The sequence below is a fragment of the Hippopotamus amphibius genome, chromosome 5 (genome assembly GCF_030028045.1).
Source record: "Hippopotamus amphibius kiboko isolate mHipAmp2 chromosome 5, mHipAmp2.hap2, whole genome shotgun sequence".
NCBI lineage: Eukaryota > Metazoa > Chordata > Mammalia > Artiodactyla > Hippopotamidae > Hippopotamus > Hippopotamus amphibius.
In genome coordinates this window covers 34027014-34037283 of record NC_080190.1, presented here as the reverse complement: position 1 = coordinate 34037283, position 10270 = coordinate 34027014, and the positions used below count along the sequence as shown (strand labels likewise).

At 45.0% G+C, this 10270-nt stretch overlaps 1 pseudogene; it reads left to right on the top strand.

The window, feature by feature from the left end:
• Positions 1-1964: 1964 nt before the first annotated feature.
• LOC130854192 (multiple coagulation factor deficiency protein 2 homolog) lies at positions 1965-2431 on the top strand (annotated as a pseudogene).
• The last annotated feature ends 7839 nt before the right edge of the window (positions 2432-10270 follow it).

Below are 10270 nucleotides of genomic sequence, written 5' to 3'. Positions count from 1 at the left end.
TATTGCCACATAGACCCATTACCAAAACACGGTGAATTTATGTACGGTTTAAAGCGTAACCATAATTTAGCTCAATTCCTCTTTTTACAGAAGAATTTATAGGGAATCAGAAAGGTTTTTTTGGATATAGAGAACAAACTGGTTACCAGTGGGGAGAGGGAAGGCGTGAGGGACAACACAGGGGTAAGGAGATTAAGAGGTACAAGGATACACAGTACAGCACAGGCAATATAGCCAACACCTTACAATAACTGTAAACGGAGTATAACCTTTAAAAGTTGTAAACCACTCTATTATACACTTGAAACATACTATTGTACCACAACTATCCTTCAATTTTTTTAAAAAAGGTTTCTGTGTGCACCTGTAAAGTATGACTATCATAATAGGCAAAAAACTGATTTTTACAATCTCTTCCTTCTCTTCTTCTTTCTTCGATTGAAGAATAAGCCCAAAAAGGGGGAGGGATGATTTGGAATGCAAGACAACAATCAGAACCATTGTGTAAGTCAAGGCAAGGTCCTCGCCTGGGTAAGCACCATGTGGGTCCTGAGAGCTGGCATTAGGGGCTAAAACATTACCACTAAAGTTTTTAACCCATTATCCAATATGAAGTTAAGATAAGCAAGCCTGAGACTACAACCAAACTCTTAAAAAAAAAAAAAACACTACTGACCATGAACAAAGTGAAAGCAGTGATTCTTAAATATACACATTTATACCCTGGTATCTATTAGCAAGTAATTAAAGAAACTTATGTTGTTAATTTTCATGTAAAGAGAAACCACACTTGATCAGGTTTGCCCTAACAGATACCTAGACAACTAAATCCATTAAAAGGGACTATAATTGGCACCAAATCACCACGGACATGGATGCAGAGAGAAACAAGTGTGTATCCGGTCACACAAGTGCAATCCTATTAAGTGGTAAATGCATCTTGTGTATATGCTTGTTTTATGCTCCATAGGGATACGATGATGTCATTCCAATAATTTCCTCATGTAATATTCACAGGTAGCTAACACACAATTATTCTGTAAGAAAACACTGCCCTGTAACTGTGAAAATGCATTCAGCTCAATCACCAGTGTTCAGAAAGGTGAATAGGGCTGTCGGGGTGGCTTGCCAGCTGCCTCCGCGGGGCAAGCTGAGTGTCTGCATCTGCCAGTCCAGCTCTGGCAGGCAGCCCCTGGCAGGTGGCCCCCCGCTGGGCAGCGCTCCAGCATGCTCTCCATCTTCAGGCCTCGGAGGGCCTTTGACAATGGCTCTCGGCTGAGAATGAAACCAAGGCTGTTGTTCCAGCATCATATCCCTGCCCCTCCCTCCAACAGAGACCAATTGCTTTTATCTAAGTTTCAGGTGGAAGCTGTAAAGAGAAAAACCAGAACTGATTAGAACCAAGGAGGCCCAAGATGCCGGAAGATTTGCCTTCCCTGAAGACCTTGGGCCTCATTGTGGCTCACTGTAATATAGGAGCACATACTAAATGACACACCCACCAGCGCCTGGACGGTGGACAATTGCCATGACAACAACCAGAAAGCCCCATACAAGGACTGAAAAGGAGTGCTGCCTCAGTTCTGGTCCAAACTACACCCCTGTTCTCAGATAAGTCATGCATATTCCTCCGCTTTTTACAATTCCCTCTCTTTTACCTCAGTCCTCCTATAGAAATGGTGTCTCCACCCAAACTGGGTTGAGGAGTTGATTGGCGCAGCAGGTTCCTGCTTCTCCATTCTTTGTCCCTTGAACATAGAATGTGCTGTTCCAGTCTCAGCATCTGTCTCCCTACCGGCTGTGCAAATAGGATGAGGAAAAGCACCTCCCTGGCCTAGATAAGGGGTCTCGGTCAGTGCCAGGACCATGGCACAGATTCAGCGTACCAATCTGGTACCGGAGCTCAAAATTCACCAAAAAAGGTTTTCTCTGTGCTGAAGGAGACTTACCTAAAAGAGGTACCACTGACCATGAGACCTCTGCAGCTGGTCGGAACCCCCTTCCCATGCAGCCTAACCTGGGCCTTTTGTGCAGCAGGCGCCAGGCCCAAGGAGCCCGGGGCCCTCTTCTCCCATCCTGGCAGTGTGGGCCTGGATAAGAACACCATGCACAATCAAGCGCACATCATGGAGCACCTGCAAGGTGTCATCAACAAACCAGAGGTGGAGATGTCCCCACAAGCACTGCAGCTCCATTACTTCAAAATGCATGATGATAACAGCAATTGCTTGACGATGGCCTAGAACTCTCTGCAGCCATCGTTTGTGTCCACGTGGAAGGGAATGAAGAGGCACCACCAATGAGCGAAAATGAACCAATCAACTTAATAGATGGTGTTTTGAGACCGACTATGCCAAGTTTGGAAAATCCCTACAGTAGACATGATTTGGTGACAACTTTCCTAGTTACATGCAAATGTGACCCTTTATAATGTGATGGAACGCATTTGGTAATGCAAAATAATTTACTTTCAAAACACTGCTACAGTGTTTTGGTAAAGACTTGTAGCAATTTGTTACACTGGCGTGAGAAAGAGAAATCAAGAGAAATAAAAGAGGAGAAATGGGACATATTGCAGTCCCCAAGTACCATTACATCTCTTATTGGACAAGAACTTGATTCAAGAAGCCTTTTAAGAATTTTGGATAATTGGAACTGAGCACTCAGGAACTTGACTGCAGAATACTGCCAGGCTCTTGGTTTTAATTCATGCTACCTGAAAAGTAAGACCAGCTTTGCTAACTGGACACACTTTTCAGTTAACAGTGAAGGAATGGAATGAATGCCAAATGTTTCCCCAGTGGGTCCTTTCTCTTTGGAGACGCATGGTCAGTATTCTGTCAAGTTCCCCTGGCCTAAATGATTACTTGCTCTGGGCAAGGGAACGTCTATTAGGCTATTTCAAAGCCACAGCCTAAGAAGAATATCAAATAGTGAGTTCAGCCAGCTGCGGTCTAAGATTCTGTATCTCCTGGCACTTTGGAAATGACATGCCACTGACCTAAGTGAGTAACCTTTTTCAGTTTTTCAACATTTTATAAAACTATTGCAATATCCTTATACCTTATTTCTTTTATCTTCTTTAACCTAGGAGAAACCTCGAAACTAAAAATGTTCTCTACTTCTAATCATTAGCAAATATTTTCACTTTCTAAATATTTGTATTTAACTCTTGTGTCTAGGGTTTTGTTTTTGCAGTTTAGAAACTATTAGGAATAGCCATTCTGACTTGCTGTGTACATGCTGATCTATTTTTTTTTTTTTTGAAACCTTGAAGGAATGTATCCCTGACTTTAATGTTTGTTCTGACAAGATATAAAACCATGCTGAAAACCATGCTTTTCCAGATCAGTTTCTCAGAGTTATCTGAGAGGCTGTCTTCCTGCCTATAATCTCCAATTTGGCTCAAATAAAACTATCTTCTATTCCTTAAAAAAAAAGAAAGAAAGAAAAGAAACTATTAGGAATATAAGGACTTTACCCCTTCTGCTTGATACAGCAGGGGTAAACTACTAGCTGGTCTAACCTAAGTGAAAAGTGAAAAGATTCTTCACGAAACACAGCGATTAACCTGATACAAGTTATATTTAGAAGGAATGTTGTTTAAATTACCCCTTCTAGCCTGAATATGTGAATTCTTTCAGATCAGGAAGGATTAAAAAAAGAAGCCTAAAATCTCTTAACAGTGTGAATGTCAAGAGTAATGGAAAACGAGAAGCAGCAGCAGATTATAATTTGGCTTATTGGATGTGATGGACAAGCTGTGAGAGGAAACCTGAAATGATGGTTGAATGGGGGAAAAAACTGCATAAAATTTGCTGTAGGATGTATAGAGACTTATTTTCTTTATTACAGTATTCTTATAAGAAAACATAAGTATTTGTAAAAATGGTTTCCTGTGCCAAATATTTATGCAACCAGAGCTAAACTGTAAGCTATTCCTGTAATATCTACTTATTTTTAAAGATTTATAGAATGAATTCTGGATATATGGCCAATAAAACTGAAGAAACAAAACAAACAACCAAAAAAAAAAAAAAAACAAAGAAAATTAATCCGAAGCTTTATGTCTTCATGGCATTCTTTTTTTTATTGATGTATAGTTGACTTACAATTTTGTGTTAGCTTCTGCTATACAGCAAAGTGATTTAGTTATACATATGTATACATTCTTTTTCATATTCTTTTCCATTATGGCTTATCACAGGATATTGGATATAGTTCCCTGTCCTATACAGTAGGATCTTGTTGTTTATCCATTCTCTATATAATAGCTTACATCTGCTAACCTCAAACTCCCAGTCCATCCCTCCCCGACCACCCCCTTGGCAACCACACGTCTGTTCTCTATGTCTGTGAGTCTGCTTCTGTTTCGCAGATAAGTTCATTTGTGTCATATTTTAGATTCCACATATAAGTGATATCATATGGTATTTGTCTTTCTCTTCCTGACTTACTTCGCTTAGCATGATAATTTCTAGGTCCATCCATGTAGCTGCAAATGTCAGCTGTTGTTGAGAAGAGGCAAAGAGGGAAATGTATAGCCTTCAATGCGTCTACTAGAAAAGAAAAAATAAGTCTCAAATCAGTGGTCTAAATATCCACCTTGAAATTACTGGAAAAAGAAAAGCCAATTAACCTAAAGCGAAAAAAAAGAAGTAAATAACAAAGATAATTACAATTATATAGAAACCCCAAAAATAAAGGACATAAGATTGATCAAGAAAAGAGAAAAGACACAAATTACTAACGTCAGGAATGAAAGAAGAGTCATCATACGGGAGGTTAAGGGCCTTGGCTCAGTTCTTCCAGCTAGGAAGTGGTGACACTACCTGCCCTGGAGAGAAAGCTCAGTCCCTTTCCGAGTGGAATGAGCCCAGAAGAGCAGAACTCCGGCTGAGGCAGGGCTCGCCCCATCAGAGTCATCAGGTATTCGGATCCCTCTCAGGAGAGACGACTCTCCCTTAGCAGGTGGGTACAGCAGGGAGAAGAGGGGAGAACAGCAGGACTCTGACTTCCTAAACACACTGGACCGGAAAAATCAAGAGGACTTGCTCAGCCCCAGGGTGCAGCCCAGAGCCCAGACTCACTCTGCTGGTGACTCGTTTTGCTTCAGTGTGTCCGTTGCCCTTGGGCTTTGCCCACCTGCACCCACCTATCACTGCAGGAATGAGATATGTGGGCTCAAACCAAATCAAGGGGAACCCTCAAAATCCCACCATGAGAAAATTTACACAGCCCTTAGCCCTCTGATGCATTCATGACAGGAAAGAGTCAGAGCTCCAGCCTCTGTAACACAGACAAGAAAATATCGTTAGATTATTTTATTTTAGTTGTCAGTATCTAAAAGTCCACACCGTGGTCTTTCCTCCCACTTCTCGGCTGTGCTCACCTGTGTTTCAGCAATGACTGACCTTCACCCCAGGCCTTGAACAGAGCCTCCAACCACATGGAGGGCTGGTCACCTTTCTCCTCAGACTCCAGGATTTCCTGCAAAAGCAGGAACGAAGTGGATTACTTTGGTTTTTTTGTTTGTTTGTTTTTTGTTTCTTTTTTTAAAAATTAAACTTTATTTTTTTATTTATTGGCTGATTTGGGTCTTCGTTGCTGCGCACAGGCTTTCTCTAGCTGCTGCAAGCGGGGCTACTCTTTGTTGCAGTGTGCGGGCTTCTCATTGCAGGGGCTCCTCTTCGTTGTGCAGCATGGGCTCTAGGCGTGAGAGCTTCAGAAGTTGTAACACTTGGGCTCAATAGTTGTGGCTTGCAGACTGTAGAGCACAGGCTCAGTAGTTGTGGCACACAGGCTTAGTTGCTCTGCAGCATGTGGGATCTTCCTGGACCAGAGCTCGAACCTGTGTCCCCTGCATCGACAGGCAGATTCTTAACCACTGTGCAACCAGGGAAAGCCCCTACTTTGGTTTTCTTGACTCCTGTTTCTCCTGTAGCGTCTTTTAAACGTCAGATCTTTGCCAATACCAAGGCTGCTGGAAGGCTGAGAATACTTGGAGTGAAGCCTCTCTTAACCCAACAGTAGACATTGCACCAAGGTTTTGAGGTATGTCTGTCATCAGAACTGGCCGTTGCTTCAACGCAATGAATGTCTTCTGACAAGTAGCTCCAGCAATTCGGTTCCTTGTTGGCCTAATCCCCATTAGATGGAAACGCTTTGTTTCTTTGCAAACTGATTCAACAGCACTGTGTGAAGAGAATATTTGAAGGAAGAATGGTCTTCAGCCACGGGCTTCTTTCACAGAACAGAAGTCATAATGCTCTTTACGACTTACAACACGTATTTGTGTCCCTAGACAGTCTCACTCTCATTTGCACTGAGTCCCTGGTTCCCCATCTATGAAATTGCCCGTGAGCGGGGTTTGTGACGCTCACAAAGCAATACGATGGACATGAGTGCATTGTGTAAAGTGCCTATCAATGTAAGGAGGTGTTACACCTGATGTACTTTCTAGATGCTCCTCTTTCCTCTAGAGCAGGGCTCATGCGGAGTCGGCGGGAAGGAGAGGGAGCCAACCTTCAGCACATGCCCAGAGACAGGGGAGGCCAGGTCTCACCTCCCCAAACCCCTTTCTCTAGCCGTTCTATGCTCTGAGCTCAGGACAGTGGGACAGAGCTAAGAGGTCTCCTGTTCCAGGGGCCCACTGTCGAGGGCAGGAGCTCTTCGTTGTTGGGTTGAGGAAAGAGGCAGGAGGAGGGCAGTGGTGTCAGTCTGCTCTGCGTTTAAAATCTATCTCGAATCCAGAGACTTCTCACCACCTCCACCTCCACCCCCCGGTGCCAGACTTTGCATTTCTCTCTTGGATCAGGGCAATGGCCACCTACCCGGTCTCCATTTCTATGCCTGCTCACTGTGGTGTGTTTTTGATCGGAAATACAAATCAATCATTTTAGAGAACTCCCTGGAAGTCCAGTGCTTAGATCGCCACGCTTCCACCGCTGTGGCCATGGGTTCAAACCCCTGGTCAGGGAACTAAGATCCTGCATGCCACAAGGCTAAAAAAAAAAAAAAAAAAAAATGTAATCATTTTAATGGGTAAATCAGTTTATGCCCCTGTGAAAAATCTTCCAAATAAATCCATCTCAGAACAAAAGCTAAAGTTTTTGTGATGTTTGTCACAGATTGGTTTTCACAGAAAGCAACCTGTGACCTGAAGATTAGCATGCAGAAAGTTTATTGGAGGGGGGGGGCGGGGGGGGGGGGGCTTTGGGACCACAACCTGTGGGAGAACAGGGAAGGGAAGGAGCCTGCATTCTGATTCTCCCACTGACATCTCATCTTGATATCTCTGATGTCACAGGGTCTACTAGGTAATAGGACCCAAGCAGCAGGGCCACTCACACCACAGCCTCAACCTGCTGCAGGGCATTTTTCTGCTCTGGGCCACATCAAATCTGTACCTTTGTGTCACCCAGTATGTGGACTGTCGTGGTGTTCTCAGTGTGGATATGCTGTGGCCAAAATCCAAAAGGGCCTTTTTCATGGTAAGGGTACAAGATGCAACAGTTCATCCTTTCCCGACACTCTTCACCTACCTCATCAATGGCCAGATCCCATGGGCCTGAGCCCCCTTACTTTGATTTAAGCAAAGAAACCACATCTGGTGCAGCAGCTGCCTTTGATGCTGCTCTTGACGAAGTTTTTGAGGATTCACTGTCATTCTCTAGAAGGACCTGCCCGCTGCTCATAGAGCCAGACCAGAGAATTTAAAACTGGAGAGATCAGTGAAGACCACTACCTCTGTACCCTTTAGTTTCTTAAGAGTGGCAATAATTATGCCATTCCAATTCGGGGTGGGTGGTTATTTCTTTAATAAAAGAGGAAGGGATAGGAAGTTTCAGAAGTTTTCCACGTGTCAATCCTAACTCTTTTTTCACTGGCTAAGAAATCAATGTAGGTGCTGTGTCAACTGCCAAGTTGGTTTATTCTAATTACATTCAGGGGCCAGGGAAATAACCATTGGCTCTTGTGTGCCCTCATTCTAGCACAGGGGCCAAGATGATGCTTTGGGTTTCCAGGTGTCCACAATCGACTCTTACCCTGTGTCCAACAGTCTTCAAACTGCCTGTGGATTCCCCCTTTCCCAACTACGCTGTTATCTGAGAAAATGCCAACCAATCTCTTGAGGGAAAGGCTGGGGAGTCATCACTGTAAACACTTTCCATGGTGTTACAGGATCTTCCTCCAGAAGAGCTGGACTACCTTTCATTCATTGGGTTACAGGTATGAAAACTGAAACCCGGACATTGGGCAATGGATGGTGATTTTTACTGGGGAGACTCCCCTCAGCTCCCTGGTTATTCATTCTCGCTTTCTTTGGTTATTCATCTGGAGCACTACCCTTGTTGGCCACCCATCTCGTTTGCCACTAGGGGTGCCTTGTTTATTATCTATCTCCATAATCTCTGTAGAAGAAGCCCCTCTAGCTGCCAATCCAACCTTGCTACTCATTCGGATAATTGCATTTACCTTCTTCTGATATTTAAAGCATCTGCACCTGATCCTCTTTTTACAGGCATCATCATCCCCAATGCTATCAGAGAGCCCAGTTTTGTATCAGCAGCTCAAATCATCAGCCCTACAGAGGAAAGTCACCACTGAATGTCTTAGTAATGCTGGTGCCCCTCTTGCCAGAAAGCAGGGAGCACGTTCCCTCCTGTTTTGGCAAAGGGCACATCCTTTGGGCCCTCCCATGGAAGAGTCATCCGGTGAGTTTTCCAGATAGTATATTCATTTCAGCATGTCCAATTTGCTGAGACTCTTGATCCCTTCTTCCACCATCTGCCGCAAGGATTTCTGGCATTTCTACCTCACTCGGAGTGGGCCGTTACTTTTGCCATGCTTCTAAGAGCCTTTCTAACTCCATGTCTCCTGGAGCCCTTGCCAGGATGTTAAATCCTTTATCCTAGAAGAATCCTCCCAAATCAACAATTTCCCTTTAACCCAACCTTTTGTTTTGCCCTCCTTGACCCAGCGACCTCAGAATCAATCCCATGCCTATCCTCATGCCTCCCACCAGCACATGTGGCTAAGGGCTACAACAACTTCGGGGTTTAGTCTCTTTCCCTCCCATCAGGTCCAGCATGTGTCCTTGGCTGGGTTATGTTGTGACTTAACCCTAGATATTGGCCTGGTAGCCACGGGAGGAAGTGGGGGCAAATCCCTCTGAAGCTACCACAGCTTTTCAGAGTCATCTAAAGTTGGAGTTAGGGCACTTTACACCCCTGTATTCATCCGTTGTTGCATGTGGGCTCCTTGGGAAAAGGAAATGACATTGGACAATGAAGAAAAGGGCGGATAGCTGATGTCTGTCAGTGGCATCACACACAGAAGCTGGGCAAATAAGCCCTCTGGTCCTGCCTGAAGACAGGTTGCGGCAGCATTATCCAGTACCTATTGCAACAGCCTACAGTACCCCACGAGGCTGGGCCCCTGGCTCCCTCTCCAAAAGCACCTCCAACCACGTTCCCTTTGCTCACTTGCTTTGGGCACGTGGGCTTTTTCTCTTGTGTCTGGAACACACCAGCCTGAGAGCCTTTGCACACCCTGCTTCCTCTGCCTGGAACACTCCCTCCCCAGATAGCCCCATGGTTCCCGCACTTTACTCAGGTCTCTGCTCCAGTGTCCCTCCTCAAAGAGTGTCCCCGACCCTCAATTTAAAACAGTCCACTCCATCCCCATCGCTCTGCCCCTTGCTCTGCTCCATCTTTCCCCATGTTGCTTCTCACTCTCCTGCTACAGATTATATTTGTAGTTGTTTGTTTCTTTATTGTCTGTCTCCCCCTGGAAAGCACAACCCATGAGGGCTGGGCCATGGCCTGTCTTGTTCACCATCGTGTTCCTGCCCTGGATCAGTGCCCGGCACAGGGCTGGGGCTTGGCAGGTATTAGGGAAGTAGATCAAGTCCTTCTCTGCTCCTCACTGCAGCCTCTCCCTGCTCCTGCGGGGTCACAGGGAATCCCCCAGGGCTGTGCCAGGGAAATGCGCAGCCCAGCCTGCTGGGCCCAGATCACCTTCTGCCTCTCAGCCTCGGCTTCTTTTTCAGAAGCCGCCACCCACTAGGGAAGAGGGACGGTGTGCCCAGTGGAGCCAAAGAGGAAACACCAGATGTGGTGCAGTTTATTAATACAGATGGATAGGTTTGTATGTAAACAAGTTGTAATTTGTGAGGACTAAAGCCACATGCTCTCCAGCCAGCCAGGCCGCCTCCCAGGTTCAATGATGCAAGCAGTGGCTAACAACAGTTTTCTCAGCAAATATA